The sequence below is a fragment of the Falco biarmicus genome, chromosome 15 (assembly GCF_023638135.1).
Source record: "Falco biarmicus isolate bFalBia1 chromosome 15, bFalBia1.pri, whole genome shotgun sequence".
In the NCBI taxonomy this organism is placed as follows: Eukaryota; Metazoa; Chordata; class Aves; order Falconiformes; family Falconidae; genus Falco; species Falco biarmicus.
The window spans coordinates 17,538,989-17,555,890 of NC_079302.1; the positions used below are offsets into that span (position 1 = coordinate 17,538,989).

The 16,902-nt window shown below is 38.9% G+C and overlaps 1 long non-coding RNA gene across 1 annotated transcript in view; it reads right to left on the reverse strand.

Moving 5' to 3' along the window:
- Positions 1-323: 323 nt before the first annotated feature.
- LOC130159433 (uncharacterized) overlaps positions 324-16,902 on the reverse strand; it is a 30,826-nt gene continuing 14,247 nt past the window's right edge. Inside the window, exon 4 of the long non-coding RNA XR_008825739.1 lies at positions 324-1,031. This is a non-coding gene — a long non-coding RNA (uncharacterized LOC130159433). The remainder of the gene's footprint in view (positions 1,032-16,902) is intronic.

The following is a 16,902-nucleotide window of genomic DNA, read 5'->3' on the forward strand; positions in this document are numbered from 1 at the left end:
GATGGTGCTGCACACAGTGCATATTAATGGATTAATGCAGACCTGCAACTCCCTGCACTCTTTATATTTGACTATCATCAATTATCACAACACTTGATAGAGCAGAGAGCACACTAGCCACTTGCACTGCTTTTTGTATAGTTTAGTGTCTCTACATTATCTGTATATGTACACTTATATGAACAAAGTATTTGTAAAATACATGATGATATCTGATGGTTATTTAACCTGAGTGTTTATACAGCAATTAAAAACTGGAACATGAAAAATATTTTCAAATATTGTCTAAATGCAGATTATAGAGGAATAGTTCAGTAGAAGGAAAGAACAGATATTCTCTGATATGTAAGACTTTGAAGAGCATAAATGGCCGTGGTGTGGAAATGGCTAAACTTTAGAGAAAGCAAACATTCCCCATTAAGGAAAGTGATTAGCACATGAAAATTATCACATTTGAATTGTAACAAGCTGTTAGTTTTTCTGTAAGTGTAGAGAGGAAAATCACAGGAGTGTGCACGTGTGAAAGAGGAGACTTACTGATGTGGTGGTAAAATTGTTAATATTAAAGATTAAGTCTAAGAAAACTTTACTATAAAAACATCCCTTCTGACAAAAAGGTAACAGTCTGTGATTGTTTCCAACTCCCAGCTTCTTAGCTAGGATAATACTGGATGAGCCATTCTATAGGCTCCACCAAGTGCTCTCCCTCCATATCACGTTATTTATTGTTTGATTCCTTAGTATTGTGGCAGTTAGCAAGCTACTCGAGGAGCTTAACATCCCTCCTGGCCTTATTAACATTGAAATGATTGTTTTCCTTACCTCCCTCCTTTCTTCTGAAGTGGTGTGTAGGTTGACCCTGTGCAATGACTAGGCAGAGAACAGAGGAGCAGAGTGGGAGATGATGCCCGCATGTCCTCCCACCTCTCACAGCTTGTCTGACCTGCCCTGCGTTGTGCTCACACTATTACACACTCGGAGTCCGCAGATTCTCTGACACAGAACATGGAGATGTGAGGTGTAAGTGATGTCTTGGATATCCAATTAATATCACCAGAGGAGATGCACACATCACAAAGAGGAAAGCAGAAGAAAAAAAAAAAAAAAAAAAGAAGTCAAATTAGTGCAGAAATCCTCCAGTCCGTGGAGTATAAATTATGTTCCTTTGGCATGCATCTCTTTTTTATTTACACTTAAAATTTCTAAATTTGTCTGTGTTGATAAAGAGACTTGGTATCTCTTCTTCCCTTCTGAAACAAGGCTTGGCATGGACTGTACTTTTGGGACACTACTGAAATTGGTATCTAATTTGCTATCAACTTTGTTGTGAACAATTAAGTAGTGTACTTTCATTCCCACTGCCAGGTTTCAAATGCTCTACCTTCTCACATGTGATCACAGGGGTTTTCCACAGATCATCAGGGCTGTGACGTTATTTCAGGACTCACTTTATAAGCATGTTCAATTACTGGTTCATTACCAGGGTAATGAAAAACTACGTCAGAATGGAGAACATTTTAACAGCATAACTGTTTTATGACACTAAGACATGATGAGGAATATTACTTTCTAAGGGAAAAATTCTTACTCTAGGCATAAAAATGCGTCATTTAGGTCTATAGACACAGATAGTGCAATCATCATGCTTCATTGAGAAAGCCAGTCCATTCAAATTTTATGCTCAATCATAACATTTTTTCTTATTCTCTTGTGGGAGGAAAACTACAGCACATTCAGTCATATTACATTTTTTTGTACCATGACCAAAGGTTTCTCCAACAAATATCACATACTTTGTAACATAAAAAAAAGAAACCCATAGCATGAGAGAAATCACTGATAGAGTTAGTTCATCGAAGAATCTCCTCCTGCCTGCCTCTCCCAAAGCCAACTTCAACACTCCTTCCATGCCCCCAAAATTCTTTGACAGGCTAGTGGCACTTGTGTTATTCCACCCCTTAATATTTTTTAACTCCATTTCCATATTTCATTTAAATACTGTTTGCCCAGGAGATACATAGCTACTGATATATATTTCAAGCAAAGTTTTCTTTATCTGAACAAGCCTCCAGGAAAAGAGAAACCCAATTAAAAAAAAAAAAAACCACCCAAAAAACAGGTTAAAAAGGAGAAGCGTGGGAATGAGCTTGTCAAAAAGGGTTTTTGATCTGTCTCACAAAATATTTGACTATGTGAGGAGACAAGTACAAGTAGATGAAATTTTCCGTATAAGAAAACTCCTCCACAGTCTAGTTTCAAAACAAAGAAGTACACACATTAATGTCAACCATTCTGTGCCAACTGATTAATTTTTGTAATCTTGTTTGAGGTTTTCTCTTCAATTGTCAGTTGTAGTTTCTTAAGAAATCTGCATGCAGCTGCATTTTTAAGCACTCTCTCTACTCAAATGAACTAATCTCTTATATTGTACTTGTCAAAAACCCCCTTTCAATATTCTTTTCCCCCAGGAAGGCATAATTTATGGTAAAGCACATTTTCTCAACACCTTCTCTTACACTGAGAGGACTTATGTGAAACTGTGGGCATATTTTTTTGCCCACTATCTTTTGCCTTCTTGATAACAGACAGCCTAGCCTGTGTTTCTGAAGCATTTCTTTATGCAGGTGGATGGCAAAACCATCCTTCAACCTAAAGAAAGAAATTACTTTGTGCAGGTGTGATGTCAATTCCAAACAGGTGACAGGAACAGATATTTTTAGCAACTTATTTTGAAGCTTTCTTATGTTGATACTACAAAGTTACTGCTTTCCGAGGGCAGCTGCCTTGTACAGGTCATAATGTATATCCAGTTTCAGATCCCCAGTTATAAACAGTGTCCCCCTATAAGCATGTAATCCCCCCCCCCCCAAATCTCTAAGTATCAAGTAACTTTCAAAGTTTCCCTAACAAATCTGATTATTATTTTCTTATGTGCTAGCTACTTTCTCTCACTACTGGGTTGTGGTGGAGTTGAAAAATAACCTAAATAGTTAACATGCAATGAAAATTCAGTAGCCTATAGGGAAAAATCTTTCAGTCCATTTTCAAGAGGACAAACATCCAACCAAAACATTAACAGTTTCAGTCAGCAATAATCACCCTGGTTAGCAATCTAAGCAGGGATTGTATAGGCATGGCAACAAAGCTAAAATTGAATATTAGTGTGGTCTTTCTAAGTTGAGTTGGTAGATTGAATCAGGAAAAATGCCCTGCCTAGACAGTCTCAGCTTTGTAAATAAAGACCCCATTCCCTAACTGTTTATCCAGTCTTTTTACATGTTCACCTGAAGACACAGATACAGACGCGTTCAAGTTCATTCCAAGGTTTAAGAAAAGCTGTACACTCCTTGTAGGAAATATTGGACACTTGGATTCAAAATTGTAGAGAGTTTTTGTTGTGCCTTTCAGCAATTCTTATAGTGTTTATATGAGAGTGATTCTGCCACTAAATTATTTGCAAATGTTCCTCTTTTGGGGAGACTTGGAGCCAAATTATAATAAGCAAGAGCAGACTGACCCAGATTAAAGATACAATTAGTCTGTCTGATTAGTAAACCTAAAAAGTACTACTTACACTAAGTTATTGTTTTTATTACAAAAGAAGACATCCTAGCAGAACAATAAAGTCAGTGCCATGGATAAGAACCTTGTAATTTACTCCAAACAGTATGAAAAAAATCAGTTTAGAGATACAGCAATTCAAAATCAGTAGAACTGAAATATTATGCCAAAGGTAAGTCTGACAATACAAGTCCATACACATATAACTGTACATGCCTGATTCTTTTTCATATTAAAGCCATTTTATGGTATGGCATGGGTGAAATTTTAATCCTATTAAAATCACATGCAAAATCCCACCGAACTGCAAAAAGACTAGGCTCTCACATGAAATGGATCTTTTCCAGTAAGCATGCAGGACCAAACCAACTCCACTTTACAGCTCCAGTGGGACCTATCTTAGTATAAATTGAAATGAAAATTAGGTCTCCATGTGTGTAAATATATACACATCTATATATTTATTCACACAGATGGTGAATTACAAACTGATTCCTTTAGGGACCACACCTTAAAATATTTTTATTCATTAAATTTAGCATTACTGACAAATAACGCATCAGTCACTACTTGTGGAGCAGGGGGAGGACAGAATTGAATCCATTTGCTATCTTACAACCTGCTATACTTAATGTAATAGATACATTAAGAGTATTATACTCTGATTTGATTGTGATCTGTACCACTTCCATTCAAGCACCTCAAAGCAAAGTGCGCTGCCATCATTCTCACCTCTCCTTAAAGCTGGAACCTGTGCTATTTATGTGAATCTGTTACATGGCTCAGCTGTGGTTGCACCCAGCACTGCCAGTAGAATGGATTGTGGCTATAAACCATTAGCATTTGTGATGGGCAGCAGGGAACCCTCAGCAAGAGTTCTTCCCAAGCTGGAAAAGTGTGTGGTCGCTGTGACTTGAAAAGGTCAAAAAGGAAAAAATGGATATAATTTCATCAACCACCTCAAAGCTGGCAATTCCTCCATTTGATGCTTCTAAGAAGTCTGCTGAGCCATGTGCAGGCCAACATTACTGGTTTTACGCCACTGGCTTCCCAAATTGCTTATACAACAGAGGTCATGACTAGGAGCCATGCCCTGTTTTCCATCACAGCAGATCTCTCAGTCCATTAAGAAAAAGATGTGTTTATTCCAGTGTACACCATGGGATCTTTGCTTTAATTTTTTAAGATAGCAAGTGAAGCATCTCGTAGGTGTGTTGGCAAAGCATAGTCTGAATAGGCGTATATATTCGTATATATTTAGCACACGAGGAAACGGAATGAAGCTGCATCAGGGGAAGTTCAGCTTGGACATTAGGAAAAGGCTTTTCACTGAGAGGGTTGCTGGTCACTGAAGCAGGGTCCCCAGGGAAGTGGTCATGGCACCAAGCATGTCAGAGTTCAAGGAGCATCTGCGCGACTGTCTTAGCCATACAATTTGATTTTATGTAGTCCTGCGAGGATCAGGGAGTTGGACTCAATGATCCTTATGGGTCCCTTCCAACTTGAGGTACTCTGTGATTCTATGAAAGACCATCACGTAATTTTGAAAGATTCACAATATCAGGATCTCCTGGACAGCTCTCTCGAGTGGGAAATCAAATTTTGTTCCCATGTCTCTTCCATACAGAAAATCTGCTGTTTTACCCCTCATTCTGGGAGGCAGTTTCCCATCTGTTGCTGAGTGCTATGATGCTATAAGTGTGACCATACCATAAGCAGTTTCAGGATGACAGTGAAATGTGCATTTTTAAGACTAAAGGGAGAAGGAAAAGCCTGATGTCGAGACAGGAAGCCGATGAGTCTTGTAATAGCTGACTCTGCTATACACTATCTTCATGAGAACAAGAGATGAGCAAAAAGTGCCTTGCAAGAGATAGAAAAAAGTCTCAGGAGAAACTTGCTGAATATTTTGAGAGTCAAAGAGAAGATCTATGCAAAAAATTTTCTTTGAGCCCTTATATTAATGTTTTGAGTCTAGGCTTAGATGTGAATAACAGGTACACATTACTGCACATCTTCATGTGTATAAGTAGCTATGCAAGGAATTAATCCTGTCTCGTGTGTCCATCTGATCATGCTTTATGTGTTGGGTTTTTTTTTATTATAGAGCGCATTTAGATTTAATAAGTGCATAGTGGATTTTATGGCAAATGATGTCAGGCATTACAATGGATTGCACATGACTCATCAGTGCCATCAGTGAGTGGAAAGTGAGGACTTTGCAGATATGCAGCCTTTGCTTCAGAGAAAGTGCATCATTGTCTACTTTTCCCCAGACAGAGCAGCTTTTCAAAATGCTTTAATAATCACATATTAAAATACTAGATGAGAGAGAAAACTTATACATATAAGCTCTCTAAATAACTGAAGCCATCTTAAGTTTAGTGTGTAGACATGCTAGAGTTAAGGTTACCCTTGAGGACCAAACCCTGCTTCCTTTCATACACTCCTACCTACTCGCACATACACTCCTCCCCTGCCCCAGATTCCAGATTGACCATACACACCTATTTTCCTATTCATAAAGATTATGATGTGGGAGTGCTCTCATGAAATTACTAAAGAAAGCATGACAGAAAGATGCAGGGAACAAATATCACAGCACACAGGTACTTCTGCCTCTGTCTAATTTCTTGGCAGTATCCACACTGTGATTGAACCTGTTCTTCATCCCTGATGCCCCTTCTGAGTAGCTACAAAACCCACCTGAAAACCTGGGTAATGATCTTGTGGTTAGCTGAGGATGATCTTTGTGCTACATTAAACCCTCAGTCACAGAGCAACTTCAGTACAAAATATCTTTATGGCACTTCTTAAGTTTTAGAACTTTGCCCTTTCTGCAGCTCACTTTGCTATCAGGGAGGTTTCACAAGGCAGCTGAACTAATGCAATATTCATCAACTTCAGAAGACTGGTCTCACTCTTGTTTCTCCTCCATCCCACCTAACTGATCTCACCTAAGCATTAGGTCAGATACTTAATCAAACCTCTCAATGAGATGGTTTCTGCAAGCTATTAATTTCTGTAATTCATCCACAAGGCAGAAATAACACTCTCGGACTGGAACTGGACTTTTTTCATAAGCTCCCAAACTTACCTTTTGTTCAGCAAGTCCAGTGAGCCCAGGCAGTCATAAGTCACCTTTCCAGGCTGTGTCCAGCCACGAATAGTGACTGCACAGCCTTTTAAAAACAAAAGTATTATTTACTAACAGTAGTTAGATGTTTGCTTTCACCTAAGGCCAGTCATTTCTGGCGGCCTGAACTGGCCTGCTGCTTCTGATTCCTCCCAGACAGCAGCTCTGCCTCAGTCAGGTTCTCCTGAACCTTGAAATCCCATCTCTCAACAGATCATCCTTTGAAAACTACCACTCTTCTTTTTTCTTTTTTTTTTTTTTTTTCCTCCTGTGTTTGTGGGACTTTTCTTGCCTGGTTCAAACAACTGAAGAGGAACCTTTAGAGTTGACAGAACTTTCCTAAGTGGTTCCTAATGGTGTGCTGAGAAGTTTCAACTGGGGCCATTTCTTCTGGTTCCCCCACCCCCTGCCAAATCCTCCATTAAGTGAAACCAATGTATTTTTACAATAAACATCCCACTAAGCACATCCATATATAGACTGATTTGATTATTATTGCAGAGCACCTCTGATTTTCCAAAGCAACTTATCTTAGTCATCACTATACAACAAAGAAAAAGTCATAAAATGAGAAAGCAAAAAAGAAACCCAAACCCTTCTCTTTAACATTCCTCATTGACAGCTTCTTCTTTATGTATTCCACTTTGTCCTAAGTGATTCTCTAATGCTTTACTAACCTTATATACTCTGCCTAGCACAGAAACGGAGCCAAGCAGGGCACATGCTTAGCAGGGCACATTTTTTATGCAATAAAGGCAATGAAGTATCTCCTATGAACTTCAACTGCAAAGCTCTGGGAGACCAGAGAGGAGTCTGGGAAAGTGGAAATAGAATATGCTCAAAACACAGAGTGAATATCCATACTGTAAAATTACTATAGAATAAATAATTGCAAGGACTTGGGAGTTCAGTGTTCTCACACCACCCCCCCCCCACGCACCCCCAAAAGCTGCATTGTGACATAGGAGTCAGTATTAGAGTTGATACACTATGATATCAACTGTAATTGTGTCACCAGTAACAATGACAGTTATTATTACTTTTTATTTTATGGAAATTCTCCATTTGTTCCTGCAGCTAATATGTCCTTTAATCTGGTAACAGTATGGCATAGGTGATTTCTGTTTTTACTGGCAACAACATATTTGCTGCTAGGAAAATGTGACTAGTCATGGAAAAGGCTTAATCTTGAAATTCAGCTATTTTTTGTTACTTGGTGGCCTCTAATTGCAAGCTTGAGGCAGTGCACAATAATTATCAGTCTGCAAGCATGAAAAGGAGTAAATGCCAGTCAGACTATATGGTTTCTTTGTGCACACAACAACATCTAAAGAACTCTGCCATGTCAGTGTTGGGCTGGCAGCTTGCTTCTTCAGTGTAATGGCAGTGATTCAGCTGGTAACTGGATGAAAAATTGCAGCAGGTTTCCCTGTTATGATTCTTTCATGCATCTCTGTCAATGGCAGTTTACATTCTGGGATTGAGATCATTTGTTTCCTGTTTGCTCACAGCTTCAGGCTTTTCTTGTTTGCCATCACAGATTTACAGCCACCACCACCACCACCCCCCCAGCAAACCACATCTAAGGGGTTGAGGGATTATAAGGCTTAATACTTTACAGCGCAGCACATGTAGCAGAAAGTTAAAACTACTGTAAAAGGAATGATGACTACATACTTCTGTGAAATAGATACACGCACGTGTGCAGATACGTATACCTCTATGTAGAAAGAAGTCCACAAAGCAGCCCACACAGCAGTGAGATGCTGGACTAAAAGCTATATTAAAGGTCTGTCTTCTCATAAACTAACACACAAAACCTCAGAAAAAAAAATTATAAATACAAATAACCTTTTTAATGGGTTCCTTCCCCTAAACCTACTTGGAAGATGATAGCAAAGTAAAATACACACTTCAAAAGACTCCTAATAGTCAGACCCTTGGACGAATTTTGATGAAAAAGATGTTGCTGTATTCATACAGTCATTAAACATAAATGAAAGCATAAACACAAGCAGGAATGACCTGATCCAGCACTTATTTATCACAGATGCCTAGTTGGAGAGATGTTTGTACCCCCTGATTTTAGCTGTTTAGCTTGAATGTCTTACGTGCTTACTACCACCAAGCACCCTCCCAGGGCCTATCTGGAGTAGGGAACTGCTACCGTGTACATTAACGAAAGTGTATCTATAAGGATACGCTATATCTATACAGGAATACGAAGGCCTGCATTTAACTCCTGCTAAAATTAACTGGAGTTGATTTCAGCCTTGAAAAACGTGACCCTAAGTACTCAGAATAAAACATGAGGGTAAAGGAGTGAGACCAGAACAAAATGGTGAGCATATGATTAAATCGAGACCTGAATAAAAGTTGCCCAATCTAACCATCTTTCTTACTCGACTATCCTTTTTCTTTATCTATGGAAGGAAGTACTGTTTGCCTTTATCACTCTTGTCATGGTCAGCAAAACTGGGGAAAACATAATTTATTTGGTAAATGCCACCTGTTTTTTGTTTTTCTATTCACTAACTGCTCAGAAGCAGTTTAGCTTTTCCTTGAAAGTGTATTTGTATTCAGGGAATTATTCATGGTTGCCAGCTTATTCACAAGCAGCTCATTACAAGCGTTCACTCTTTAAGTACTTTGTTAATTTTGATTAGATAAATGGCTATAGGGTATGTTTCTGTCCCTGGCTGGATCTCTAAGTGTTCAGTTTCTTGACTGAATACTCATGTTTACAAATTTCCAACTCTTTTTCTAAGACTGTTCTTCAATATTTATTTAATATACACTCTTTCAAACATTCCTGCCATAAGAAAATAAGCTTTGTCGCAGCAGTTCAAACAACAGTCTCTGGTGACCGAAGTTTTGGAAGGTGCGTTATTGGTTTGAGTGAGTACAACTGAGGTCGTCTTATTTGAAAATGCAAACATGATGTATTATATTGCTTAGCTGTAAGAAAACTATTCCTTAGAGGAGACAAAGTATATTATACGGATCCCTCTGAACTCCCTAGAACATTTTAAAATGTAATGGCATAATCCAATTGTTAGAAATGTTTCTGGATGAAGACCACAGAATAAAAACCACAGGCCTGCCCTGGTTCTTTTGCATGGCTCCAGCTATACAAAACAGTTGTAAAACTCTCTTCACAGCCAGTTTACCACTGCTGATGTCACCAGAAGGGCACAAAGAAGCCTTTTAAAGGTGGGCTTAGGCACCTGAAATGAGGCAAAACATTGCCATATTAGCCCCTTGTCTCTGTTGTAAACACATTTACTGTAGCTTGTACAGGTGAATTATGAGAATGGCGGTGGTGCCCTTTTGGGGAAGCTATCAAAGGATCTCAGGCCCAGGTCCTGAATTCGATCGGGCCTTAAATATCAGTTCTTTACATCATAAAATTGAAGGGAAGGGCCAAAAGGAGGTAAAGGTCAACCTAGGGGCTAGCAGAGGTAGCCAAGGAATACAAATGACCAGAAAAGAAGCTACCCTCCTTTGCAGCAACCGTGCTAAAGCCACTGGTTGAAATGAGCAGATTCTCCTGAAAATAACGGCAGGAAAAGGATAACCCACTTCTGCCAACTGAGTCAAGCCACAGTCTCTATGCAAAACTGACACTAAGTATTTTACTCTTTACAAATAGTCTTTATAATTGGGATTTTTAAATAATCCTTCTTAAAAGGGATTGCAGCTGTAATCAATTTGTGGAGGGCTGTTTTAATAAGAAGCTGCTTGAATAGGATTAACTATGAGACCCTAGACCTCTTTCCTCCAGTCCTTAAATTCCTATTTGAAACATTTAGATACCCCATAAATTATTTATTGGTCTTACAAGGTGTCATCAAGCTAAGAAAATGATGCTTGACAAGTTGAAAACCGTAACCATTTCCACCAATTTGTTAACAGCCTCTCCCACATGGCATGTAATGTCTCACTTCTGCCTTGTCTTACAGGAACAGTAGCTATATTCACCCAATGCACCACAAGCACATGCGCAGAGCTGGCAGATCTTGTGCATTCTGTTTATTTCAGGAAATCTATCAGAAAATTATTTTAAAGGGAGCTTGAAAATAGAACAGCAGAGAGGATTTCCTTTTCCTTGCAAGGTTCTTAAATAGCAAGGCAACATAAAAAAAGCTTTTTCACTCCCCTGTCTCCCACCCAAAAGACCCCTAGTTGACTCTTTTTGATTCCTGAACCGCGCAGATAAATGTCTAAACAGGCATGCTCTAAAAAGGCATACAGGGAAAATCTATGTGGGGTTTTGCCAAGAAAAGAGGAATCACCCCTTCATCTGAGGTGTGTCTCTCAACAGCTGTATCTGCCAACCTTGGAAGTAAGGCTACTGGAATTTTTTTGCAGGGGTTCTCTGGCAGTACTGGTTAGTGAAGACTGGTAAAAAGGTAGTGGGACAGGGGGCATCACTTTTCTGTAAGGGTTCTAGCTAAAGGATCACAGCAAGCACGAGGCAATTTGCATTCAGCAAATATCATCTGAAGTCAGTTTTATACCTCTGATCATCTGAGAAGGATAGAAACTCTCTGCACCTGAAAAGAGGGTTTTGCTCATCACTGCTTCTTATGGGAATGTAACAGAAGGTTTCATGTTTTCTGTCATCTGTGGAGTCTTAACGCACTGACTCCCACACTGACAATGCTCCATCATTAATTACTGCAGTTTTGTAGGGGTCCTAGGCCATAAGCATTTTGTCTACGAGTTTGTTAGTTTGTGTTTGTTTGGTGGTTTTTGTTGTTTGGTTTTTGTTTTTTTTTTTCTTTCAGACACCATATAGATTCTATCTGTGGTACAACCAATCTTTCTACCATGAAGCAGTTTGTGTTAGTGTATCACATAAAGCAATTAAAAAACTGGTTAAACAAAGACTTCAAAGTGTGACGCTCTAATTTATTACATGCCATTTGTTTACTGTATTATTCTACTAATACCGGATCAGTCAGCCTTCAACAGCAATAATAAAACTGTCTACGGGACCAAGGCTCATGGGGGAGTGCTCTCTACTTTTGAAAGTGTACAGTTTCCACTAACAGAATATCTGAAACTAAATCCACTTAGAAGCACAAAACTGGGGAAACTACAGATGCGCCCCAGTAAGGTTTTGTCTGATCTGCTTCCTGATATAATTTCAAGTTCACTGAACTTCTTTGATGTTTGGTCATTTTAAGAGAGAGTGACTGCTGAAAATTTCTTTTCTGTTCAGGCATGGTGCAAGTGACACAAAGGAGAGCAATAACTACCACTGTTACTTACAAACCATCACATACAGCTGAGTTTATCGGACATTTTAAACATTGGGACCGGGTGTGGTCATTTAATAGAAAATCCCTCTGTCTTAAAAAGTGAGAAAACAGAATATGAGGTGAAAAAATTTAGGGACATAAATCTATTATTACTTTCAAAAACATTTAAGCTGTTTGTTTCTGTCTCCTTATAGACACCATGAGATTACGGGTTTGATCCTCTGTACAACCCATCTGTTTAGTGTGAAGCAGTGTTAGCATATCACGTAAAGCAATTACAGAAACTGGTTAAACAAAGACTTCAAAACGTGAAGTCTCTGGTAGTCCTGGCTGAAATATTTAAAATACAACACAGTGCACTGTGCTTTTTCCACAGACTGCTCTACGAAACAGGTAACTCCCAGTAGAGGAGATGTCACTGAAAGCGTAAGATCAGATTTAACACAAGAAAGTTGTTGCTCTCCATCATCTAATTTTAAAATGCCTGACTTTTTTTAAATCATTTTTTAAAATGATTGACTTTTAAGCCAGCTCAGTAATTTAAAAATAAGTACTACACTGCTTCAGATTTACAAACTTAGACATGATGATTTCAGAAAGATACTGGGTGAAAGCAAATAATGCTTTCCCATTTTTCTTTGAAAAACTCGATCTTGACTGTTAAAAGTGTACAGTCAGCCATAAAGTTACTGTAAGTCACAAAAGGGAAACACATCCCTCAGAAAGCTGCGGTTTAAAGTGAGAAACATGCAATAAGAAATGCCTGAATATGCAGAAACATCTGTATATCAGTTTTATCTTGTTCCAGGTAATTTGCAGAGCTTATATGCTAGTACAGCTCTAGTCATTCATGAACAAAGATGTTTTGTGGTTTTAGGCATACACACAGAAGTAAATGAGTTTAAAAGACATAGAAAGCAATATAATTTAGCAGGGGGAAAATGAAGAAATTCTTGAGTTGCTAATAGAAAAGCAGCACATTGGCCTAGAAACCCCTTTTTGTTTATAATTTCATAAACTGAGTCAGTAGCCTTAGACAAGCCTGTCACATCTTTGGCTTTGAACAAGGGTCAGTGATGGATAACTGACCTCCTTTCTCACTTTTATCAACAAATGTCAAAAAAGGCAAACAACAGCAATGACATCCTGCCCAAACAGCCAAGAGTGTTTCATTTTCTTTGCACTTCTGTTTCCTCTGTGCCTTTAATCAGGGCCGGGGGATGTAATTGCTCTGTCTGGGCACAGCTTAAGGCATGCTGTGCAACTAACAATTAGTTTAGAGACTGAGATCTATAAATTTTGAGAAAAGAGTAAGAGGATTTGGTGTGCTTGAGCTATCCTTTCTAATGAAGAAAAATATCACACCGGAAGGGACCCAGAGTGTTATCAAAGCAACTTAATATCATCTGGTAGTGATTTGTAGGCCCTCATAATCTATTGTGATCATGTTGAAGGGGGAGGAAAAAGTCCACGTGTTCCACTATTTATGAGATTTCCAAAATGATGGCCGCCATCTGTGCAAACGCCACTAATCTCAGCCACCGTCTTCATGGCAAATGGCTCCATGAGATTGTCCGAGGGAAGGGAAACACTGCAGGAATGTTGGGCTATTTATTGTTTATAAAAATAAACCAACTGGACTAAGACATATGCAAGGAATTTATATCAAACAGCTGCAAAAGCAAGTTGCCTCAATAGGGAGGGTGCATTGATGATGCAATCGGACCACACTGCAAGAGTTTCCTATTAATCTTAGAATATACATGGCACGCTTGAGATACTGATTTGTCCCCATCTACACCCAAACTCACTTTATGCGCATATTCTTAAAATAATTCTTCAAAACAGTTTATATAGACTGAAACTAATCTATTATGTGAGTTTATTAACTAAATAAATATAAACAAAGTCTAAGAACAGTCTGTCCCCATATAAGCTTACCTCTCTTAAACATTTCCTCCTTGCTGTCTTAAGTTAAACAAGCACAATGCTAATACTGAGTGTCAGTGAAACCTCATCTTATATATACCAACTGTCTGGGATTTGAAAATTCCTTCTTTTATGGTGGCAGTCTAATCCTATCAAAGTCCTTTCCTCATTTCTTGAAGAAGACAAAATCCATCACAATAACAATATCCACTGAGAACAAGGAGTAAAAATATAACACCAAAATGATAAACGGTGCCACAGCAAAAGCACAAAGTACAGTATTTTAGTACTGAGCATGCATAACAGCATCAGACAAAGGGAAAAGGAGATCTGAGAACAGAGACAAGCTTCTTGCCTTTGCAAAGCTGGTTTACCAGACATGCTTGACACTGGAGAGAATCTTACTTATTTAACTGTTAATGGGTTGGTATATCTACAGCAACCTCTGGGAAATTCTCTTTCTAGGTCTACATGCTTGAGAACAGCTATCTTCGCTTTTCATTAAAACTGCATGCACTTTGAAACACCTGCCTTCAGGAAAACTCTCAAGCTGATTGACTCTAACATGAGAATTAATTCAGGCTGCTTTAGTGCATGGACAAGGCTCCACAGAACAGCATGTCGGTGTTAGGCTTTTCCATAATACAAACTGGCAAGGATTGCTCTTTTGGGAATCCCGCTCAGCTGGAATTCAAGCACTTTGTTTGACAACTGACTTTCAAGGTGTGTGTCCTTTTCTCCTAAACAAACACATGATGCTTGAAAGCCAAGATACAACAGTGCATATATACATATATATAAATGAAAAAAAGACAGTTCCTAAGAAATCATTTGCTATAGTTGGTGAGTGTTACTTACCCATGCTGATCCCAGAGCTTTCTAGCTAGAAGGGAGGAAAGTTTTTTGTTTGCTTGATTTATTTAAAAGAGTGATCAAAAAAGCCTCTAGTAGATACTAGTTGTGTTTTCTGATGTCTAGGAGACTCTGTGATTTGGGTCTTCCTTTTTTTCAGAGAAAAAATCATTGCACAATCACAAAATAATTTTGCTCAGGCACACTAACAGTGAGGTACACACTTGAACGGGATGCTTGTTAACAAAAAACCCCAACAAATCCAACCCCTCACCCCAAAACAAAACCCTGAAATCACTCAAAGTATAGCTTACATGTAAAATAATTACACGCACATCATACGTGTTATGTTACATGTTGTGGCATACTTGTTCGTTGGCCTCACTGAGTGAGTGATTTCCCTGAAGCACAGACCTCTACCATGCCCATGCATAGCACCAAACACGCCACAAAGCTCCAAAATTCACCTGCAGACCTTCCAATTCTGCCTCTTCCTTAGCTCCCACGCACAAATACTTGTAAGTTCCCTGTCCACAAACCCATGAGCCCCCATCCAAAAAGCACACGCTTGAGCAGCAGTTCAAGTCGTAGTTTTCCTACAGTTATGGCTAATCTATAAAACAGCATAAAGGCTGTTTACATTTATTAGTGAATCTGAGAATAAACTTGCCCTTTTAGAGGCAAGAGATGGTTGAGAAGCAAATTTGAAGATTACAGATTATCTGTTGTCTTAGCAATCACTGAAATGCAATCGTGGTGTTGCTGACATTTTTCTCTGACAGTAAGAGAAAGAAATTCTTGTATTTCCTTTCAGTCTCTGACTGTTCATTTCTGTTCCTGTGCTGCAATTAATCCTCTTTGCTATGCTGAAACCTACAGAAGTGGCCTCACAGAAACAGGTAGTAGCACAGCAAAGGTGTGGTCTGTGACCCAGAAGCCAGGGAACAACTGAAGGTGACTCCACCACTAAAGAAAATAGATTCCAGGACTGCATCAACAATAGACTGATCTGTTTCTAAACGTTTTACTTTGAATACCTGCAAAGTCCTAAAGGTTAGTTTCATAAAACTCTTTGCTTCAAAGCATGCTAAGTCTACCTTATCAAGTAAAATAGTCTAAGAAATTAAGCTGTGAGTATTTAATGTCTGCCACAGAACTGGACTGAGACATTTTACATGAGCAATGGTCCCATCAGTATTAAAAGAGCGTGCCTAGAAGAATTTCCTTGCATGGGTGATGCTTTCTTTACCAATATCTCATCACTTACTTCAATATACATCTATATTTTTAGGTCTATTACCAAACATACAAATACAAATATTTTTAACACACTTAGGAGTGGTACGCATGGAGACTCAGAAAAAAATTAAAGCAAATCAACTAAAGATCAATGTGCATAAGAGAAACCACCTTTAGCCTATAGGTCGGTGTTCTTATGCATCAACCCATGGTCTCACACTGCCTACAGAAACACCTCCAGCACCCTCCCCCCATTTGTTTCTGCTGTCAGTGGGAGTTAACCAGCAGGATGAGTGTGAGCACATCTCAGGTCAGTTTCCCAAAAGGAAGTCTCCTGAGCTGGTACACTTGTTCCCATCTCCTGCCGCAATTGATTTTGTTTTGAATTATACCACTCCAACTGTTTATGAAGTCACGCTATAAAGTAGTTTGTAAACTGATCTGGGTTCAAAAGCTGTTGTGAATCGCTGGCGGCAGGAGATGTGAGGTTGGCAACAGTCTCTTAAATCAGCTGTGCTACACAAGAAATAGTGGAATTGTATCTGAGGCTATCTTTTCCCTGGCAACTTTTGTGTGTCTTATGTCACTAAGTTCACAAACAGGTCACAGAACCTGATGGGAAATAAATTGCAGAGCTTGAGCCTCACCAGTGAACAACCTCTCCAAGAGGAAACCCTACACTGGCATTGGTTTGCAAAAAAACATGCAGAATGGCCCAGGTAAACCCAAGAAGCTCCCAGTTTTCAAATATAGAGACAAGAATAGATTGTGTCCTCCTGGACATGTCTGTCAGGAAAGTCCAAATATGCTAAAGGGTCTGGAACAATGCCTAGTTTTTGATCCTGTTATCTCAAGCACAAAACAATTGCAAAATAAAATTTGCTAGCTGAATGCTTTTTAGGCTACGTTTAATAGAGA